We start from the raw sequence: 23,910 nt of genomic DNA, 5'->3' as shown, positions 1-23,910 counted from the left end.
TCTGGAATATTTCTTAAAAGATTCAGTTAATCAGCTGACTTCAACTGTCCTCACGCTCAGCTCTTCACACTGTGGTGTTTGGTTTCCTCAAAGCTATTATCATTAGTATCCTGAAACTCTAAACCTGAAGAGAGCATTGACTGAGTCTTAATTAAGAAGCTTTTCACTTAACATGGAGTCTTTGCGTCGTCTGAGGGTCACAGCTTGATAGCTAATGAGACCTTATTCATTTGCAGCCACAGTTAGTTGACATATTTGCAAAGAGTTTATCAGCAACAAAGGGGCACGACTCATTTAGCTATGTGCAATTACAACACACTGTGAATTGCCTTCACTATGTAAGTATGTTGATATAACAAAGAACAATAGAGCGCAACAGTGCCCAGCCACTTGGTTCCGGAAGTATTTTTCCCATTCATTTTTCAATAGAGATTTCATAGAATCCTTCATAAAAGAATTCTAATTCATAAACCAAACCAGCTCTCTGAGGTGAAACACTTTGATTTGAAGCAAAAAGGTATTTGAAAATCAGACAGAAACACAAAGGTACAAACTGTGTACTTGCATCTTTTATGAAGGAATAAACTACAATCCCATGAAGCTTTGTGAATGGTGCTGTCGCATTACAAACAATGGAAAATTATAAAACTACTGATTTAAGTGGTTGATTGTAGGGATAGAAAGGATATATTTTAGTTTTATTGCAAAATATTCAGATATATACAAATATACACTGATGAGCTAAAATATTATGACCAATCACAGGTAAAGCGAATAAAGTTGATCATCTCCTAACAAGGCCACGTCAAGGTCTGGGTAGATTAGATGGTAAGCGAAGAATCAGTTCTCGTAGTCAACGTGTTGAATGCAGGAGAAATGGGCAGGAGTAAAAACCTGAGTGACTTTGACAAGGGCCAAATTGTTATGGCCAGACGACTGAGTCAGAGCATCTCTGTAATGGCAAGGCTTGTGGGGTGCTCCCGGTCAGCAGTGATGAGTACCTACCGACAGTGGTCCGAGGAGGGACAAATCACAAACTGGCGACAGGGTGTTGGGCACCCAAGGCTCATCAATGCCAGAGGGCAACGAAGGCTATCAGGTCTGTTCTGAATTGACAGAAGGTTTACTGTGGCACAATTCACAGAAAATTTTAATGATGGTTATGGGAGAAATGTGTCACAACACACAGTGCATCGCACCGTGCTGCATATGGGGCTACGTAGCCACAGATCTTTCAGAGTGCCCATGATGAACCCTGTCTGCTGTTGAAAGCAGGCAAGCATTAGAACTGGACCTTGGAGCAGTGGAAGAATGTCGCCTGGTCCGATGAGTTCCATTTTCTTTTACATCACATGAAAGGCCGTGTACGTGTGCACCGTTTACCTGGGGAAGTGGTGGCACCAGTATGCACTGTGGGAAGACGACAAGCCGGTGGAGGGAGTGTGATGATCTGGGCAATGTTCTGCTGGGAAACCCTGGGTCTGGCCATTCATGTGGACATCTGTTTGACACGTGCCACCTACCTAAACATTGTTGCAGACTCAGGGCTCCAGACTGCGACTAAAACAGTTGCAAATGCGACCAAAAATTATTGATTGTGACAATAATTTAAAATCTAGTCACCACTGGTGACAGCTGGGTTGTGTGTGTCCATATGCGGTTTTGTCAGATATAATCTTGTGAGTTACTGAACACATCTTTAGAGCACACACCAGCAGTGTGTCTCGTGCTGCTTTTCACTCGTTCTGTTAAAATGAGCTCGCTGCACCACATGCAACAACAAACCCAGCGCGAGAAAGTCTTCTTCTTTCTTTTTTAATGGTGGTTCGCAAGCTAAAATAGTGCATTACCACCATCTACTGTAAGCACTGGATCAGAGACTGCCCCTCTTTGAACCACCCTCCCCCTGGACCTATCAGGGCTCAAGCCTCCACTGCCGCTGCATGTTCAGCTCCTCCAGCATTTGCTCTGAGCCCCTCACAGCCCAGAAAGCGCGAGAGAGTTGTGACCAAATGACACTTTTTCATGAATCACCCGAAAAGAACTGAGGGTGCGAAGTGAACTCAGGAGCTCAGATTAGCAGTTTGAATCAGAGTCACTTTCTCAGCGAATCATCCGTCAGTGTGTTTACAACTGGGAGCACATTTCAAAATAGAGGTCCCATGTGTATTTCGGGCTTCTTTATAATGAAAAGTCCCACACCACACCCCTTCATGGCAATGGTATTTCCTGATGGCAGTGGCTTCTTTCAGCAGGATAAAGCACCCTGTCACACTGCACACATTGTTCAGGAATGGTTTGAGGAACATGATGAAGAGTTCAAGGTGTTGCCCTGGCCTCCAAATTCCCCAGATCTCAATCCAATTGAGCATCTGTGGGATGTGCTGGACCAACAAGTCCGATCCACGGCGGCTCCACCTCACAGCTTACAGGACTTGAAGGATCTGCTGCTAATGTCTTGGTGCCAGATACCACAGGACACCTTCAGGGGTCTTGTAGAGTCCATGCCTCGGTGGGTCGGTGCTGTTTTGGTGGCATATGGAGGACCAACAGCATATAAGGCAGGTGGTCATGATGTTTTGGCTCATCTGTGTATACTGTAAGTAGTTTGAGAGTGTAGGGAGGCCGACTAGATTTTGTTAATCAAAAAGTGTCACGGAACTAGGCGGTCACTGCAGAGCTTGTTTGGCACGCTTTGTTGGACGCAATTCTCTGACTGGTGGATCTCTCCTCAGGATCATGGGTAGTGTAGTTCTTTACCAGGAAATCCGAAATGAAACACAGTTTCTAAAACATTAAGTTTAAATAACGCAGACTGATGGCTTAAACAGAAACATATACCATCAATTAACAACCTTGGAGCTCACAGAAGGTCTGTCTTTAAAGGTTCATAAGTTATCGTTAAATCATTCATTTCCATGGAACAAATGAATGGGATTTTTACTTCCAAAACCCAACTATTGTGCTCTATAAGATAATTTGTCCATAAAGACATGGGTTCTCTCCAAGATAACTGAGAGAGAGGTTTTTAATTCATTTGAGGTTATAGAGTACACTGTAAAAAAAATCCTGTTTTAAAAAAAATAAAACTGGCAGCTATGGTTGCCAGAATAATTATGTAAAAATACAGTAAAAATGTAAACAACTTTACAGAACAACCTGTACATTTTACAGTTTAAAACTGTTGTAATTTACATGATCACGCTGGCACTGTAAATAATAATAATAATAATAATAAAATCTGTTAAATTTACAATAAAACTTCATAAACTTGATACTAACCTTCTGATACTGTAAAAATCTGCTTTTTACTTTAAAAGGTATTGTTAATCACCGTAAAAATAACATAAGAGCACATGATGACATGAAGTTCATCAATAGTGCCTCTTCCAGGATCAATGAGACCAATAAACATGTAGAGACAGTGCTCAGTGTCACACAAACACTAAACACCATCAGGGTAACACATGTGAAATTAAAATAATACAATAAACATGTAGAGACGGTGCTCAGTGTCACACAAACACTAAACACCATCAGGGTAACACGTGTGAAATTAAAATAATACAATAAACATGTAGAGACGGCGCTCAGTGTCACTCACACAAACACTAAACACCATCAGGGTAACACATGTGAAATTAAAATAATACAATAAACATGTAGAGACAGTGCTCAGTGTCACACAAACACTAAACACCATCAGGGTAACACATGTGAAATTAAAATAATACAATAAACATGTAGAGACGGTGCTCAGTGTCACACAAACACTAAACACCATCAGGGTAACACGTGTGAAATTAAAATAATACAATAAACATGTAGAGACGGCGCTCAGTGTCACTCACACAAACACTAAACACCATCAGGGTAACACATGTGAAATTAAAATAATACAATAAACATGTAGAGACAGTGCTCAGTGTCACACAAACACTAAACATCATCAGGGTAACACATGTGAAATTAAAATAATACAATAAACATGTAGAGACAGTGCTCAGTGTCACTCACACAAACACTAAACACCATCAGGGTAACACATGTGAAATTAAAATAATACAATAAACATGTAGAGACGGCGCTCAGTGTCACTCACACAAACACTAAACACCATCAGGGTAACATATGTGAAATTAAAATAATACAATAAACATGTAGAGACAGTGCTCAGTGTCACTCACACAAACACTAAACACCATCAGGGTAACACATGTGAAATTAAAATAATACAATAAACATGTAGAGACAGTGCTCAGTGTCACTCACACAAACACTAAACACCATCAGGGTAACACATGTGAAATTAAAATAATACAATAAACATGTAGAGACAGTGCTCAGTGTCACTCACACAAACACTAAACACCATCAGGGTAACACATGTGAAATTAAAATAATACAATAAACATGTAGAGACGGCGCTCAGTGTCACTCACACAAACACTAAACACCATCAGGGTAACACATGTGAAATTAAAATAATACAATAAACATGTAGAGACGGCGCTCAGTGTCACTCACACAAACACTAAACACCATCAGGGTAACACGTGTGAAATTTAAAAAAATACAATAAATATGTAGAGACAGTGCTCAGTGTCACTCACACAAACACTAAACACCATCAGGGTAACACATGTGAAATTAAAATAATACAATAAACATGTAGAGACAGTGCTCAGTGTCACACAAACACTAAACACCATCAGGGTAACACATGTGAAATTTAAATAATGTAATAAACATTAACTAAACTACATCATATATAAAACAGAACATCTCAATGTACATAACTGATATTAAAAATAAGAAAAAAGACAACTATTCCCATAAAATATAATGAAATATGATGGGTCATGCAGGGAATTGTGGGATTTTAGCAATAATTTACTGTAAAAAGTACATGTACTCTCTTGTTAAACATTATGTACATTTTTACCATTAATTATACAGGAAAATCATACTTTTTCATCTATAAAATGTAATTTTTACAACATTTTATTGTAAAAACTACTGTATTGTCTTAAAATATAGTAAAAAAAATGTACTGTATATTTTACAGTTAATACTCATTGATCAATTAACTTTTTTTTCTGTAGCATTTTTACAGTCTTTTACTGTTAAAATTACAGACATTTTTTACAGTGTAGTGATAGACCAGCATATTTGGTCATTTTGAGATTACCAATTACTGCGCCAATAACATTATGCACTTTAACACGACTTCAGTGTGATAAAATCGTGTACTAACCTTTTCTGTGTAAAGTTATATCCAATTTTACTTTGTTGCCATGACAATGTAATGGTGTAAACCCTCAATCTTAAAACAACAGTAAAAATTATGCTTTAATACACCAGTTTTAACAGAACAACTGCTTATGTAAGCAAAAAACATTATTTATTTATTTTTATTATTATTATAAGCTTCACTATTCTTATAATTATTAGGCTACAAATGTTGTTGATTGAGCTTAACTTTTGTTGAACCCGGAATATTCTTTTAATTAGCAGTTCATGGCATTCTCTACCATCTGTACATAATGTAATCAAACTGTTTAATAGGGCTAGAATGTCTCAGGCATTAAGAAATCTCTAATCCAATAAAGCACTGATCTTGAAGTGTGACCATTTGATTGTGTTTTTCCTTTTACAAAACACTCACAGTTCCAGTAAAATCACTTCAGGCAGTTTCAGTAGCAGAGCATCTGCTTGAGTTCTTGAGTCATGAAATAATTGCTGAGGAAGTTATCATAAAAAGATTTGCTATGTGGATATATGATATGTGGATTACAACAATAAAGCTCTCTAAATCTAACTTTCTGATGTAATTATTTCTACAGTTGTTGTAGAGGTTATCCTACACAATACACTGGCAAAGTTGTGCATGACATGAATGTTAGAAAATTACATAGCTACAGTAGGACTCATTTGTCTTGGGTCTTATATATTTCTTTTGTGTCTTATCCAAACACTTATTTGTCTTAGAATAACTCAAAACAATTCAACTAGATATTTTTCACACTGTAAAGTTGTCAATATATATATATATAATAGGTGGTATAATATTTTTGAGATTTTAAAAGCCCCAAATAAGGTAAGTTCAGATAAAAAAAAATATTTTTTTGAATCAGATATATTAAACAATGCTTTATCAATCAATACTATTTCCAATACTATTTTATATTTTTCATGATATAATTATAATAGATCATTAGGCCTATACATTTTTGCAATCTGGTCAATAGCAATGTTGTATTAATTTTACAAGTCCAAACCCGAGGTTTATGACTAACGCCAAGAAAAAAATGCATTGTCTGAAGCATGAGGTCTTGCTGGTTGTATTGTAAAGTGCAGTGAGACGCTGAATTATGCGCATTATATTAAAGGCAGAGCATTATGTAAGGCAATGAAATTTCTATACTTACTGTATCAAGACTGAATGACACCTTGAGCTCCTGATCAATCAACAACGTGTTGCGTCCTTTATAAATACAACACGATTTCACGTGCATCTCCTGGTACAACAATAACACCGAAAGATATCGCTTCAGTCACATGGAACATAAATCTTGAGCTGTCCCTTGCAGTGGTGTCTCTGTGAGAAATTAAAGGAGCCTGCATTTTGCTCACTGCATCGCTGGCCGGATCTCATTGCTGGAGTCATATGCTGAGGATGTTAGAGCCATAAGTCCAGTGTCAGGTCTAAGGTTATCCTTCCATCTGAACGATTATATTATTTTCATTAAATATCACCATATCACCGCATAGCTGCGCTCAGATATGATTTCATGTGATGTCGAATCATAAGACATCTCTTTTCATAAGCGTTTCGGGCACAGGATTGAGGATAACAGGAGACAAGAGGCGTGTCTATCTCAAGACAATAATGCGCAAGTGCGCCGCGGACGCAGTACATGTTGGCTATTTGACAACTTTCTCATGAAAAATAAGGGACAAAATAGCTTATACTTGTAATCTAGCAGGCTATTATTCAGAATAATTCGATCATAGAATAGAAATCATTAACATTTACAGGTTGACAGACGGTTCTGCAATACTGACACCTTCATCCCTTGATAATCTATGGGCATTTGAATAGCTATTTTACGCTTAAAAACGTTTGAGGTGAATTTAATGTATCGAATTATAGGGTACAACGGGGCTGAAGGTCCCTCAGGATTTCATTTTCTCCCAAAGCACTAAATAGCAACAAATGCAATCGCAGCGCTTTCCTAAACAACTGTGTGTCACTATCTACACTGCAAAATGTTCCTAATGAATGACGTCACCATGTGTAACATATAATGCAGTGGTTCTCAAAGTTTGGGGCGTGCCCCATCGGTGGGGAGGGGGGCGCGAAGGTACCTGTTCTCAAATCACTTTCACACATTTAGCAAAAACAGTGACAATACACTCAAGAACTAATGTGCGCAATTTTTTCACCTTCTCCTGCCTTGTTTAAACTTTGGGCATGCACCCAGCGGCATAGATTTCAATAATCAAAACAAGCAAGTACAACCACCCACCCCCATTATTTATTCCCTGATCAATGGAAATATGTAAATGCTTAATGCTGCAAACCCCCACCCATGTTCAAGCCAAATCTACACCCTTGCATGCACCGCAGCGCAAACGGCACAAAGCATGTAACAGTGTCAGGTGCTCTCTCAGCTGCACTTATGTAAACAAAGACGTCTCGCGCGCACCAGTTTCAAATGGGGGAAACGATGAATTAACACTAATATTTTGGTCGGTCCGTCACACAACACTATCGAATGGCTTCTGAAGAATTGATATATAAGGCACAATAGTTAAGGACGACTTGTATGGTGCTTTTGAAACTTGGGCAACCTATCACCATCCTCTCATCCCTCAGTCTCGTCGCTGACACGTGGCACATGGATCTTTTCTCTGCGCTGGCTAGGATGGGCCAATCACAGTCATTTATTATTACTGGAAGTTTACTGGAGTTTAAAAATGCTTTTACATATACTACTGAGGTGGATTCACATTCACAGGTATGAATCCTTGCAAGTATGCAGTGTATATGTCTCCACTGAAAGAGAAACTTTCTGCTATTTAAATGCAGATGGAGGATTCGGTCATGCCCAGGGGTTGCTCCTGCAGCAGTATCACTTTTTATTTATTTATTTTCTTCTGTTTTTGTATGATTTGAAAGTGTATAGGCATAATTAAAATGTTTTATGTATTTATGTAGTACAGAAAGTATACACAAAATAACAGAACAATGTTGGCATTGTGACAAATGTCCATTCATTGAAGAGTAACTTTTCATTCAGTTTTTATAGGTGCAAAAGTTTTTGTTGTTTCAAAGGGGGACGTGACCAAATAAATTTGAGAACCATTGGCTTAAGTGAACAGTTTCATTATCTGGAAATGTGCTGGGTGTACGTTATGTGATAACCCCGAAATGTAGTTTTATAATGTTGTGTGGAGTTTGTTCATTTTCTTCGGATTGAGTTTCAAATATGACTTTATTGGAAGGGCTGCACAATGTTAGCCAATTACAACAGTGGGCGTTTACTTTTAAGTCTTAAAGGGCCAAACAGCTTAAAACCGATTGTTTCAGACAGAGGGCCAGAGACAGAATTGAAAATTATTATATATGACTAAATTATGACAAAAAAAAAAAAAAAAAATCCCATTCATTTGTTCCATGGAAATGAATGTTTAACGATAACTTATGAACCTTTAAAGACAGACCTTCTGTGAGCTCCAAGGTTGTTAATTGATGGTGGTTGTTTACCTGCATGAAGTTGGCCCCCCACCCAACGCAAAACATCGGTAAAATAGTCTCAATCGTTTGTGCTTCGTTTGTGCAGGTTTGTGCTGTAAAAAATTTCGTTTGTGCTGCTTCGGTTTTTTAGATATTAAAATAATATTTATAGGTCATTCTGAGGTCACTCAGCACCCCCACATGCTCCAAATTCACCCCAAATAGTCTCATTTGTTTGTGCTTCGTTTGTGCTGGTTTGTGCCGGTAAAAGTTTCGTTTGTGCTGCTTCGGTTTTTAAAGTATTAGACATTGAATTATAGGCGATGACGTCACTTTTGAAAGAAGTCTCTTAATCTCACCAAGGCTGTATTTATTTGATAGATATTTTAAAGTGTATTGTTTCACAATATTACTGTTTTTACTGTATTTTTTTGTTTTAATATAATTTAAAATGTAATTTTATTTCTGTGATGTCAAAGCTGCATTTTCAGCATCATTACTCCAGTCTTCAATGGTTTGTTTGTTTGTTTTGAATTTCGTTTTTGTTTTTCTTCATTTTACTTGTATTGTTTATTTTATAGATTATACTGTATATTCTTTTTTCTATTTGTAGTCTATATATGCTCTATATTTTATACTATGTGTTGGAATGACTATTGTCATGATCATTGTTTGTAATTTGACTGGCATAATAAAAAAAAAAAAAAAAAAAATCCAGTCGTCAATGTCACATGATCCTTCAGAAATCATAGTAAAATGTTGATTTTGTGCTCAACTATTATCAATTATTATTGGTGCTCAATTATTTAGAATGTTTCTTATTTTTTATCAATGCTGAAAATCATTTTTGCATGCTTAATATTTTTGTGGAAACCGTGATACATTTTTGTGTGGATTCTTTGATGAATAGAAAGGTAAAAAGAACAGCATTTATTTGAAATAGAAATCTTTTTAACAATATAAATGTCTTTACTGTCTCTTTTGATCAATTTAATGTGTCCTTGCTGAATAAAAGTATTATATATGTAATATATATATAATGTATATATGTGTGTATATATATATATATATATATATATATATATATATATATATATATATATATATATATATATACACTATATTGCCAAAAGTATTCGCTCACCCATCCAAATAATTGAATTCAGGTGTTCCAATCACTTCCATGGCCACAGGAGTATAAAATGAAGCACCTAGGCATGCAGACTGCTTCTACAAACATTTGTGAAAGAATGGGCCACTCTCAGGAGCTCAGTGAATTCCAGCGTGGTACTGTGATAGGATGCCACCTATGCAACAAGTCCAGTCATGAAATTTTCTCACTACTAAATATTCCACAGTCAACTGTCAGTGGTATTATAACAAAGTGGAAGCAATTGGGAATGACAGCAACTCAGCCACGAAGTGGTAGGGCACGTAAAATGACAGAGCGGGGTCAGCGGATGCTGAGGCGCATAGTGCGCAGAGGTCGCCAACTTTCTGCAGAGTCAATCGCTACAGACCTCCAAGGTTCATGTGGCCTTCAGATTAGCTCAAGAACAGTGCGTAGAGAGCTTCATGGAATGGGTTTCCATGGTCGAGCAGCTGCATCCAAGCCATACATCACCAAGTGCAATGCAAAGCGTCGGATGCAGTGGTGTAAAGCACGCCGCCACTGGACTCTAGAGCAGTGGAGATGCGTTCTCTGGAGTGACGAATCACGCTTCTCCATCTGGCAATCTGATGGACGAGTCTGGGTTTGGTGGTTGCCAGAAGAACGGTACTTGTCTGACTGCATTGTGCCAACTGTGAGGGGGGATTATTATGGTGTGGGGTTGTTTTTCAGGAGCTGGGCTTGGCCCCTTAGTTCCAGTGAAAGGAACTCTGAATGCTTCAGCATACCAAGAGATTTTGGACAATTCCATGCTCCCAACTTTGTGGGAACAGTTTGGGGATGGCCCCTTCCTGTTCCAACATGACTGCGCACCAGTGCACAAAGCAAGGTCCATAAAGACATGGATGAGCGAGTTTGGTGTGGAAGAACTTGACTGGCCTGCACAGAGTCCTGACCTCAACCCGATAGAGCACCTTTGGTATGAATTAGAGCGAAGACTGTGAGCCAGGCCTTCTCGTCCAACATCAGTGTCTGACCTCACAAATGCGCTTCTGGAAGAATGGTCAAAAATTCCCATAAACACACTCCTAAACCTTGTGGAAAGCCTTCCCAGAAGAGTTGAAGCTGTTATAGCTGCAAAGGGTGGGCCGACGTCATATTAAACCCTATGGATTAAGAATGGGATTTCACTTAAGTTCACATGCGTCTAAAGGCAGATGAGCGAATACTTTTGGCAATATAGTGTATATGTATGTGTATATATTACCCCAAACCTTTGAATGGTTGTGTATCATGGTTTCCACAAAAAAAAAAAAAAAAAAAAGCAGCACAACTGTTTTCAACTGATAATAATAATGAATGTTTCTTGAGCAGCAAATCAGCTGAATGATCAAATGATTTCTGAAGGATCATGTGACACTGAAGACTGAAGTAATGATGCTGAAAATTCAGCTTTGATCACAGGAATAAATTACAGTTTACTATATATTCAGATAGAAAACAACTGTTTTACATTGGAATAATATTTCACAATATTACTGTTTTACTTTTTTTTTTGATCAAATAAATGCAGAAGAGACTTCTTTCAGAAACATTAAAAAATCTTAATGTTTTCAAACTTTTGACTAGTACTGTGTGTGTATATATATATATATATATATATATATATATATATATATATATATATATATATATATGTATGTATGTATGTATGTATGTGGAAACTCCAAAATGATTTTACTTTTGAAATTTAATTTCTGTGTACTATCGAACATCCATTAACACAAATAATGGACCTTTAAAAACTTAAACTTAAAAACATGTGATGATTTATCACATGTGTCCAGATGCCAGGCCTCAAAATTGTGTATTCCTTTTTTGTGTTTTAGAGAACTTGTTGTTGTATTTAACTGTTTCAGGCATGAATTCAATCCATTTCTGAAATGGAACTTCAAGATCATAAGTCCAGCAATCTTTTGGTCTGGGTGAAAGGGACCCTAGCTCAAAATAAGTGTCATCGCTACTGCCATTTGTTTCATGATCACATTCATGAGTAAACCCTAAAGCAGTCCAGATGTTGTGTCTATTTAATGTAACAAAAGTGTATAGAGCCTTTGCAGTGATCTTGTTTTCTAGCTGCTTACTAAACTCTGTCCAGATTAGGAGTAGCTATGTTGCCATTTTGGACTATGGCCTCTTTTGATGAACACAGGACAGTGAAAATGGAATCTCTGTCGACTGCTGGTTTCTTGGGCATCTGGTGTAAGCAAAACATAATTACCCACTTAAATAATCCTGACTCAAAAAATGTCATGTTCAGTATAAACTTGTTTTCATGTATTACTGTATTGGTCCGAATATAAGGATAATATAATATAGTAATAATATATAAGGATTATATATCTTATATTAGGACCAATATGGTAATGTTGACCCCTAGATGCACAATGTATTCAAAAAACTAACATGGGTCACATGTGCAACTGTAATTAGCATATATTAGTATTAGCAATGAGTTTTCTGTTCAATAAACATTGACAATCTTAGCTCTCTTGAATGTTGTACTATTATTCTTGAAGTTAACAAATAATATTGTAACTGACTGTTAAAACTTGTACTTACATTGGTCAGAAATTTGATTTAGTAACGACTTTTGTAGTTTGATTTATATCGACTTTTTCTCTACTAACTCTACACTAATTTCCACAAGAGCATCTTGAACAGAAGTGTCACTTGCGCCTAGTGGTGGCAGTGAAGTGTAGCAGATGATACTCCATGTAAATAAATAAAAAGTTTAATCAGGAAAGACCAGTGAATGAAGTAAAGATAATTGTTTATTGAACAAATGATGTGATGATTAGTCTTGACAGAAAGTCTTCAGCAATTCGACTCTAAAAGTGTGTTCACATCGAGGAGATTTGCGCTTTTGTTCTCGTGCCCAGAGCTGAGTGAAAGTGAGTGACAGAAAAGATGAATATTGAGCTGCTGCTGTCTGAAAACCAATAAGTTTTTAATAAACACCATAGCGACTACAAAAACATTGCTAAGGAGTTGTTGTTGTATTAAAACATCTTCATCCAACATTTTGGTAAGAGACTGAAATGACAAACCCAAAATAAAATGCTCACTGCTCATTAATCGTACTGACTACACACAAAACAAGATAGACCTATTTTAGAAATATATAATATAGTAGCCTAATATATAGTAATCAGAATGACCGAGACTGCTACTAACCTATATTTTATTTTTGTGACCATTAAGTGATCTATTTTATTCTGTCAGTATTGTATTCAATAAATATCAGCATTTATAATTCGCCTGTAATTCAGTGTCTAATATTTAAAAAACCGAAGCAGCACAAACGAAACTTTTACCGGCACAAACCAGCACAAACGAAGCGCAAACAAACGAGACTGTTTGGGGTGAATTTGGAGCATGTGTGGGGGCTGAGTGACCTCAGAATGACCTATAAATATTATTTTAATATCTAAAAAACCAAAGCAGCACAAACAAAACTTTTACCGGCACAAACCTGCACAAACGATTGAGACTATTTTGCTGACGTTTCGCGTTGGGTGGGGGGCCAACTTCATGCAGGTTCTGAAGAGGACGTCAGGACAGATCCATGTTCCAATCTTTTTTTTTTTCGATCACACACTTTCATTCCCATTTCATGTCATCGAGGACACACTTTATTTTAATAAACGTTCACAAAGTATTTTAAACATGGAAATAAAATGTCTAAAGGGAGTGAGTTATAACTGAAAGTAAACGTTGTTCTTGTGGTGTTCGGAGGGGCACTGTTAAGATAAGGTCACACTGAGCAGTCTTTGATTCAGGTAAGGAGTGGGAGTGTGGCGTGCATCCTGCTCATCCTGAAAAATCATACTGTGTGTTAACTGAGAAATGGCGAAATCAGTTAAGCGTCAGACTAGCCATGTTTACATGCAACCAAATAATCTGTTTATAATCCGACTGATAGTTCAATCGGATTTAAAAGCCCTCATGTATACACAAAAATGATCTGATTGAACTGGATCTGAGTAAAATTTCCATCTGATTGAAAGGGGTGGTGTAGGACTAAAATAATCAGTTTAAAAGAAAAATATTAACCATGTAAACGTTTGATTACTTTCTCAATCGTATTCTAAAATACCTTGCACTCGTGTAGAGCAATGGTGCGTATATTTATGTTCATACATGATACACGTTGCGGGAACCTAATTTACAAAGCAATGACAAAATGCATATTAAGGGTATGCAGGCTTGCACTGAATATTCTGCAGGGCACATATGTTATTTCATGACATCACATAAAGCAAAAAAGAACATTGTGTCATTCTTAAAAGGGACTTTAAGCAGCAGGCGCGGTCATACAGTGTTCTGTGTTCCATTGCGTGTACGCGACTTCACTCACTTCTGTCATACCCATAATTTCTTAAGCATTTCTTCTTTGCCACAGTGACAGTCAACAGTAGGCTATGTGACAAATTAGGAAAGTAAATGTTAGAATTGTCAGGGAAGAGACGAGAGAGTGAGGATCCAAAAGCAGAACTTTAATTTGAACAAAAGAAGAGGATATAACAATGAAGGTAATATACAAACAGAAAGGTAAAACAAACTCTACAGCCGTATGCTGGATACACACTAACATACAAACAAGAACTGACAAAGGAACAAAGAAACTGAGGATATATATATATATATATATATATATATACACACACACACACACAAAGGATAACAAGATAAATAGGGAATACCTGGGATACAATTAAGGAAGGAACTGAAGACAGAGACAATGGAGGGAAACAAAGGAACTTTCAAAATAAGAGTCTTAACAGGAGTCCAGTACATGACAGGTGGAGCCGCAGCAAGTGGAGTCTCAGGGGGTGGAGCTGCCAGGGATGGAGGCTCAGGAGGCAAGGTCTCAGGGGGCAGAGCCACAGGATGCCCAGGATATGGAGCGGCAGGAGGCGGAGCAGACGGAGCGTCAGGAGGTAGAGCTGTAGGAGGCAGAATGGGCTGAGCCGCAGGAGGCGGAGCAGGCAGAGATGCAGGAGGAGAAGTGGGTGGAGCCACAGGAGGAAGAGTCTCAGGAGGAGGAGAGGACGGAGCCGCTGGTGGAGGAGCAGTCGGAGCTGCTGGAGGAGGAGCGGACAGAGCCGTGGAAGGCTCGGAGGACGGAGCCGGGGAAGGCTCGGGGGGTGGAGCCGGGGAAGGCTCGGAGGGCGGAGCCGGGGAAGGCTCGGGGGGTTCATGAGTCAAGGCGGCCTAGAGCTCATGCGCTGGCTCTGGGATAGACGAGGCTTCAGGCTCTAGCTCTGGGATGAGAAAGGCTTCAAACGCTGGCTCTGGGATGGCAGAGGCATCAGGAACTAGCTCTTTGACTGTAGCAGGCGTAGGCACTGGCTCGTTGACTGTGGCAGGTGTGGGCACTGGCTCGTTGACCGTGGCTGGCATGGGTGCTGGCTCGTTGACTGTGGCAGGCATGGGCGCTTGCTCGTTGACCGCAGCAGGCGTGGGTGCTGGCTCTTTGACCGTGGCAGGTGTGGGTGCTGGCTCGTTGACCGTGGCAGGCGTGGGCGCTGACGGGCAGGGGAACGGCCTCCATGGCCATGAATGCTGGCAGTGGCAGGGGAACAGCCTCCGTGGCCGTGAGCGCTGGCAGCGACAGGGGAACAGCCTCCATGGCTATGGACGCTGACAGCAGCAGGGGAATGGCCTCCATGACCATGGATGCTGGCAATGGCAGGGGAATTGCCACCATGGCCGTGGATGCTGACAGCGGCAGAGGAGCAGGAGCCCCTCTCCTCCTCCTCTTCCGGATGGCCGGATACACAGCTGCGGGATCAGCCACAGCCTCCTGGCGGTCAGCAGCAGACAAAGTTTGAGCAGCTGGTAAGGGCTGGAAGGTGGGAGCAGTGAAGTTGGGTTCCCACAGCCTGATTAAGAACCTATCCTCAATGATTTCACAGATGCAATCTACCACCTCCCAGAAATACCAAGCCTCCAGGTCTTCCCATAACTCCCAATCCACTGGCTCATCTAGCTGGTCAGGAAGAGGTATATCAGGGCGGCCTCACAAGAACCCAAGCCCTGAGCCGCATCGAAGAGTGCCTTGTCATAAACACCAAAAGGTCGGTTGCCCTGACGCCAACTCCCCGGATTGCAGCCCAAGGCCGAATCATGGGTGGCCGGTTCCTGATGGACTTGAGCGGGAGTTAAGAAAATGCCCATCACCTCCACTGGGTCCATTTTGTCGGTCGGTTCTTCTGTCAGGGTTTGTGCAAGGAAAAGATGAGAGAGTGAGGATCCAAATGCAGAACTTTAATTTGAACAAAAGAAGAATATAGAGTATAACAATGAAGATAATATACAAACAGGAAGGTAAAACAAACTCTAAAGCCATATGCTGGTTACACACTAACATACAAACAAGAACCAACAAAGGAACAACGAAACTGAGGATAAACACACACACAAAGGATAACAAGATAAATGGGGAACACCTGGGGATACAATTAGGAACTGAAGATGCAGACAATGGAGGGAAACAAAGGAACTTTCAAAATAAGAGTCTTAACAAGAGTCCAATACATGACAAGAATATGTTTTACAAGAGATGAAAAGGAGGATGTTTAAATAGCCTAAACATCCTCCTTAAAACTTATGTTACATTAATTACACACGGTTATAGGTTTGAATAAAAAAACAAAAATATCAATAGCCTATTAATAATAATATCTAGGTTTTAGACATAGGCTATTTATATTGGACAAGAGTAAAATTCTTCCTCTGACAGTTATTTAACACTGCAAGCACCCCTTCTCTTGCTGTTTTAAATAGCCTACCTTTTTTTCTTGAATGATTAAATGCTCTGTTCCTATGTCAATTTTGCTTAGTGATTTTTGCGTATTGCCTCGCCTGCAGCTGTTGCTTAAAGTCCATATTATTTTGTTTCCTTTCCACATCTGTAAACTCCTTTAAGGACAACAAGGACAACTCTCACACACCTGTCTTTACTTCTAACTCGCATCCAGAGATGCCTGCGTTTTTATTAGAGGAGGAATGGTCATGAGGCAAATATATGGTTAAGTAAGTGAGTAACATAAGAAGAAAGCTTTTCTGGCATATTGTTTTTTTTTTTTTTTTAGATATCTCAACAAAACAAAAACCTCAATTACAGACTTTGGTGCCATTCTCACATTCTCAGCCTTTCTCCGCTTCTTCAGAACGCAATGACTGATGCTCTTCGCGTGCGCAGAAGTTTTGTTCGGAATACATGTAATGCACTTGTAAACAAATATTTGTATCAGACTGCAAAGCTTAGGGGACATATAAACAGCACGTTCGGAATCTGCAATCGGATTGAATTTATCCAGATTTACATAATTAGTGCCTGTAAACAGCCACTGTAGATTGGATTCTATGTGTGATGCGGGTTCGAGTCCACTTTTTACCGAACTTTTTATCCCATCTCATGTCAGCAACAAAGACAGACAGTGGGGCATATTGACTAAATAGTTGCTCCACTTTTACGCTTGGTATTTCAGCGCAAATACCTGCGTCTTATTCACTAACCACCAGCAATCAAGTTTAGCGGGCGCAATCAGCGCTGAAATTGCGCTGCGTCTTCAAAATTTAAAAGTCATTGTCATTCCTTTTCGTGCAAACACGCCTCCTTTCTATGTAAATTCATTCACAAAACTCTGTGCACTTTGCCCTGCGCAATTTGCATCGCGCTATTGCCGCCAAAAGAAAGTAAGTGGTAAAAATAATTGTATTTAAAAGAGATGTTTGTGAACATTTTCAACCGATCATTTCAGCAGTAATTAATCAAATACTCATCAAATGAGGTTGAAGAGCGTTATAACCTGGCATATATCCAGATGTGCGGTGTCCTTAAGCGCATGTTCTGCATCTTTAAGAGATGATCCAGGTGTCTGGTGCTATTCAGTCCCGGCAAGGTGGGTCAAATACGGTGATCTGCGGCATATTTGGCTATACTGAACTCAGAATTGGACCGCAAGATCAAAATTGCATGTGCAATTTGCGTTTAGCAGCGATTTTGTGGGCGCTTTTGCGCCGTTGCCTGATCTGCATAATTCCTTTTGCGAATCAGGCACTAACCGAGCGCAGTTAGTGTGTGCAAAAAAAAAAAAAACTGTGCTTTTAGCTGGCGCAGTTCATTCTTAGAAATCTGCTCCACTTTCTTTTAATAAACATTAACAAAATATTTTAAAGGGTTTTGTGGAGACACATGTTAAACTGTGAGACATGTTAAATAATTTCCTGTAACACATTTAGTGCATTATTTAAGACTTCATTGAAACCTTTTAATACTTTTAAGCACATCGATAACTTTTTTAACAGACATAAGTTTTAAACACCCAGAGCCTCACCAATTCATACCTTACTATTTCCCTCGACGGGTGAGGAGCTGTATAGATCTTTTGTTTGAGCCGTAAAAGGTGCTGTGGGGGGTTGATTCCAAAAGATTGTATTAGATTAGGAGGTTTAGACTTTCACTCGGATCTTTTGATCAGGACAAACCGGGAATTTAAAAAAAAAAAAAAAAAAAAAAACGGAAAAAATGAACTGTACACCCTATATATTAAGACCAGACTGCCCCGCATCTCGAGTCAGTGGATTCGTATTTAAATGCATGGCAAGGACTTACATGTTGCCAGGCAAGATCAAACTTGATCGATTAGAGTAGCAACATTCACTGAAATAATATATTTATAAAACATACACGTAACAAAACGCACAATTTTATATAACGAAAACATACTGATGAACAGCTGCAGTTATGTAAATAATTGTATTCCAAAAAAGAATGAAGATGCAGTTGACTTATGCAGGGTATAAGAAGAATTTGTGAATTTGTGTTTTTTAATGGTTTTTAAATGCTGCTGGAGTCGCCGCAGAAAGTCTAATATCTGATATAATGAGGAATGAAATGCCTTTTGCTTGCCTGGGAGCGCCCGTGCTCAAAGCTGTTCTGCGGATAGTGAGGACCCACTTTAAAGACCAGCTTGTGTGTTAAATACTTCCGAATGTCAAGAGCTATGTTCGAAGAACTGTGTGCCAAGGTCTGTCCTTTCATTGGGTCAGTCACATCAACCCAACACACTCATAAGACGTGCACGAATGGTCAAAACATTTCATCGTTGTAGGTGTCATAGTGTGTCCCAGAAAGGGTCAAGGGGAGGTGATAGGAAGGCACAGGATTCACAGGAATAATTCAAAAAGGTGTTTTTATTGTGATTAGTGGTAAGGGTGCTCATATAAAGCCTACATAAAGTGCAAAAAATAGAAGAATACTAGAAAAAAAAAAAAAAAAAAAAAAATATATATATATATATATATATATATATATATATATATATATATACATACAAAAAAAATTATGTACAAACTCTAAGATTCAGTGTTAAATTTGTTGACTTCCTACAACAAAGAAACATGCTCAGACTAGCAAAACCTCACTAAGCCACTCAGACAGTGTTTTCCCCTCCTCTCTCCCCATGGTCAAAAAAACAAAACAAAAAATTTTAAATATGAAAAATGTCCCACCTCAATTTAGAGTCTAAACCATTAAATGGGTAGTGAAGGTAAATTAAGTCCTTAAATATGCAAAGCATACATAACAGGGACAAATTTATCAATAAACAAACATAATCAAAGTGAGAGGAAATTAAGAGCAATACACATACAAATACGCATACATTTAAACTATGTCACAAAACTCAAAGGCAACAATAAACGCAATGCTTCCCCCTACAGGTAAAATTGACTCCCCCTTAACCTAGAAATGGGGGTTCAAAGCCCTCCTAGGAGAAGTCACTGAAAGCAGGAAGAGGTGAGAGAACAATGTGTTTTGCAACTGATTAAATGGTGGTTTAAATGTTGATACTTGAATTTTGGTCTGTTTCTCACACGACACTTTCGAATGGCTTCAGAAGAATTTAAATATAAGGCACGAGTGATATGAATGACTTTTTTGAGATGGGTGTGAGTGTGCACGAAGCATTTTTCTGATGGGGAGATGTGCAGGAGCGGGCGAGCGTCAGGCTTGTGGTCTGTAAGCCATTGACTAAACTTGTCACATACTGACAATTTAAGAGCCAGTAATTCCAGTCTGTGTGCAGAGTATTTTGTTTGGCTGCAGCTTAAGGTTTTGCTTGCAAACACTATGGATCTTACCATGTCTTGCCCAGCAGGGACCTGAGAAAGTACTGCACCTAAATAGTCCAATGATGATTTAGTGCAGAGAATAAAAGGGTGCTCAAAATTTGAATGAGCCAATGCCACATCACAAGCTGGAGACCAGTCCTGGGGTGTAATCTCACATAAAGTGCCTGCTCTCTTACGGCCACCAGAGCCTTTCCCTAAGCACTTTTGGCCAGCTTTTAAGTTGAATAAGGGTCTAGCAATACAGGAGCAACCAGGGTTAAAGGCTTGGTAGTACAGGCCCATGCCAAGAAACGATCAGATTTTCTTTTGCAATGGTGTGAGTCCATCCTCCTTCATAAGATTCTCTTTCTTAGAAAGCTGAGATGACTTTCATTTTCTCCTCATCAACTGACATACCACTGCCATCTATTATGTGGCCCAGAAACTTGACCGACTTTTTCAGAAAGTGTGACTTTTTAGGAGCAAAATTTGGGTTGCCGGTTCTCAGCTGAGAAAAAATGATCTCCAAGCACTTCAAAGCCTCCTTTTCTGATGGAGCAAAGACTAACAAATTGTCAAGATAGCAGCAGGGATGGGAATTGCCACAGAACTCCCGATTCAATATTACAATTATATTTAGTTGGCAATTCGATATGTATTGATGTTATATGATGTTATGATACAGCTGCTGTGTTAACCCCCCTTTTTTAGAAAGATATTTTATTGAAGAACATGTTTGTCTGACATGACAATTGGTTCACTCTGTAAAACAGAATTCACAGGAAAAAGGTAGGGATGTGCAAAACTACCAGTTTTCATAATTGACTTGTTGTGCATTGTCTAAACTATTAGCTGACTAGTCAGTGTTAAGGAACCCATGTATGAATACATGGCACAAAACGCCTGTGCATTCTGGATGCACAATGATGCGCTTCAATGTAACCTAAACGCACTTGAGTCACAGAGCTATCCTCGCTCCGCTTTCAAAAGTGCTTCTGTTAGATTACAGATATTGCGGGGATGCAACAACATGTAGTTCATGGCATCCAACATGTGTAATGAATGTTTTTTACTAGTAAACTAAATAGTTTACTTGTAAAAATAAAAAGTTCATGGCAGTGTTTAAGGCAGTGTCAGACAGAATCTGCCAAATAACTTCTGACAAATACTTTCTACAAACACCTCACAAATAAACCTGTGTAATATGTATAATAACAGGAACATTACCCACAGTATATGATTTGATGTCTGACAGTGAGAAAGTGGTGTTTTGCTTGTTTTAGCAGTGGTGCATTAAAGGTCTAAACTTAAAGAATGAAAGATAAAAAACTTTTCAGAGAGAAAACCTGTGCGTGGAACTCTGCACAAATATACCTTCCTTTATCTGTCTATCATTGTATTCACATAATAAGTTAAATGTATACATTTTTTAGTAATCAAAAAATTTATGTTTCATCAGGGAGACCATTTTTAAATAATTTGTCTCAAGAATTGCAAGAATCAAACTTTTTTACCACCCCTAGATAGTAGAGAAGGCTGGAAAAGTTAAGGTCACTGGAAATGCTGAGCATCATGCGCATGAACGGTGCTGGGCTGTTGCAAAGGCCTTGTGGAAGGTGATTATACTCATAAGCCTATAGGCATTGTAAAGGCGGTGTATCATCAGTCAGACACATTGAGTCAAATGTTGTCAATCTGGAAATCAAGTCTTTTGGCGCTGAAAAAGGGTTTAGTATTTTCATTGGCACCCATCAATCTCCCTACATTGGTGTTGACACTCTACCAACAAGGATGTTCTAAGGGCTAAATGAGCAGTGGCGGGCTCAACAATTATGGTGCTCCCTGGGGAAACATAAGCATCATACGTTAATTTATCCCATACAAGCTATTCACACTTGGTAAGATGAGTAACTGCCTGACAGAGCTTTCCTGTACCAAGCTTATCAGGCTGTGCAGTCCCTGACCACCAGAAGATACAACTCAGAAGCTTAAGAAATTGCTCACACTTTGGGTTAAAGCCCAAATATACTTCATATGAAATCGAAGAACAAATGGGTGTGACATTATTTAGAACAAAATCTGGCCAAAAAGACTGTTTTTGCGTTTGTTTCGGTGGTTCGTAACAACTCACTTGGGCGAACTTTTAGGAAAACTTCTAACCGGCTGCTAAAAGCCTTCTTTTTGCCATGATAACATCATGATGGTGCCGCGGATGGCAGCCTCTGTGTGGAGCGCTCCTATTGTTTTGTGGTTTTGTTTGTTTGTCCTGTGTTTAGTAATCTTTTTCCAGTCAGTTTTACCAGAGACGAACTGCTGAACATTCGACAGCATATACCAGTCAATCTTTTCCCGGTTTTTGAATATTCAGACGTTTTGCTTGACATTTTGGTTGGAGGCACAGCAGTGTTGTTTGGGAGATGCAGGCGAGGGAGACGAGCAGGTGCACTGGTCAAGCTCCGTTGGCGCGGCTTTCGAACAGCGCTGCCGAGCATTCATCTAGCGAATCTCCGCTCTCTTCCTAACAAAACGGACGGACTACATCTCACCCGCACAAACAAGGGCTTTTCAACCTCTGCTGCCTTGTGCTTCACAGAAACCTGGCTGAGTGAAGCCATTCCGGACAGCGCATTACATCTGCCGGGCTTTCAGCTGTTCTGAGCGGATCGCATTGCAGAGTTAACGGGGAAAACAAGAGGTGGTGGAACATGCTTTTACATCAATGAAAGTTGGTGTACAGATGTAACAACGTTAAAGAAAGTGTGCTGTCCTAATTTGGAAGCGCTCTTTAATAACTGTAAGCCTTTCTTCTCACTGCGGGAGTTCTCATTTATTCTGATGAGTGTTAACATCACGCCAAATGCGTGTTTGAATGCTGCACTGCAACAGCTGGCTGATCAAATCACAGACATGGAACAACAATTCCCGGACTCAGTTATTATTATTCTTGGGGATTTTAACAAAGCAAACATCACACGTGAACTGCCCAAATACAAACAGCGCATTACATGCCCAATCAGAGACAGAAATACATTGGATCACTGCTACACAACAATAAAGGATGCATATCGCTCTGTCCCTAGAGCAGCTTTGGGACTCTCTGATCACTGTCTGGTTCATCTTCTTCCAAACTACAGACATAAACTAAAATCTGCTAAGCCTGTAGTAAGGACTCTAAAGAGATGGACCAATGAAGCAGAGCTGGAACTACAAGCTGCTTTGACTGCACTGATTGGAGTGTTTTTGAGGCTGCAGACACCAGTCTGGATGAGCTCACAGATACTGTTACATCATATATCAGTTTCTGTGAGGATATGTGCATCCCTACTAGGACTTTATTTAACATTTAACAATGACAAACCATGGTTTACAGCGGAACTCAGGCAGCTTCGTCAGGCCAAAGAGGATGCTTATAGGGGTGGGGATAAAGTCTTGTACAATCAGGCCAGGAACACACTGAATAAGGAAATCAGAGTGGCTAAAAGAAGATACTCTGAGAAGCTGAAACACAAGTTTTCAGCTAACAACCCTGCATCAGTGTGGAATGGCATGAAACAACTTACCAACTACAGGACTCCTGCCCCCAACCCTGTGGTGGACCAACAACTGGCTGATGACCTGAATATGTTCTACTGTAGATTTGAAAGTCCCAATCTCACACCCCACACCCGCTCTGACCTTCACTTCACACAAACACCAACACCTCCTGCAACCCCCCTCATCCCCCCTCCTGCTACTCAACTTGCACTTAAGATCTGTGAAGATGATGTGTGCCGTGGCTTTCGAAAACAAAGGATAAGGAAAGCACAAGACCAAGACGGCGTTTCACCTGCATATCTTAAATCCTGTGCTAACCAGCTGGCCCCCATCTTCA

At 39.4% G+C, this 23,910-nt stretch overlaps 1 protein-coding gene across 1 annotated transcript in view; it reads right to left on the bottom strand.

Annotated features, from left to right (window-relative positions):
• The window catches only part of LOC127446838 (polypeptide N-acetylgalactosaminyltransferase 13), a 168,792-nt gene extending 161,973 nt beyond the window's left edge, over positions 1 to 6,819 (bottom strand). The window contains exon 1 of the mRNA XM_051708121.1: positions 6,432 to 6,819. The gene's annotated coding sequence lies outside the window, so the exon portion shown is untranslated. The remainder of the gene's footprint in view (positions 1 to 6,431) is intronic.
• Positions 6,820 to 23,910: the final 17,091 nt, after the last annotated feature.

The sequence above is a fragment of the Myxocyprinus asiaticus genome, chromosome 10 (genome assembly GCF_019703515.2).
Source record: "Myxocyprinus asiaticus isolate MX2 ecotype Aquarium Trade chromosome 10, UBuf_Myxa_2, whole genome shotgun sequence".
NCBI lineage: Eukaryota > Metazoa > Chordata > Actinopteri > Cypriniformes > Catostomidae > Myxocyprinus > Myxocyprinus asiaticus.
The sequence above is the reverse complement of the archived record's forward strand: the minus strand, read 5'-3'. Positions and strand labels throughout refer to the sequence as shown.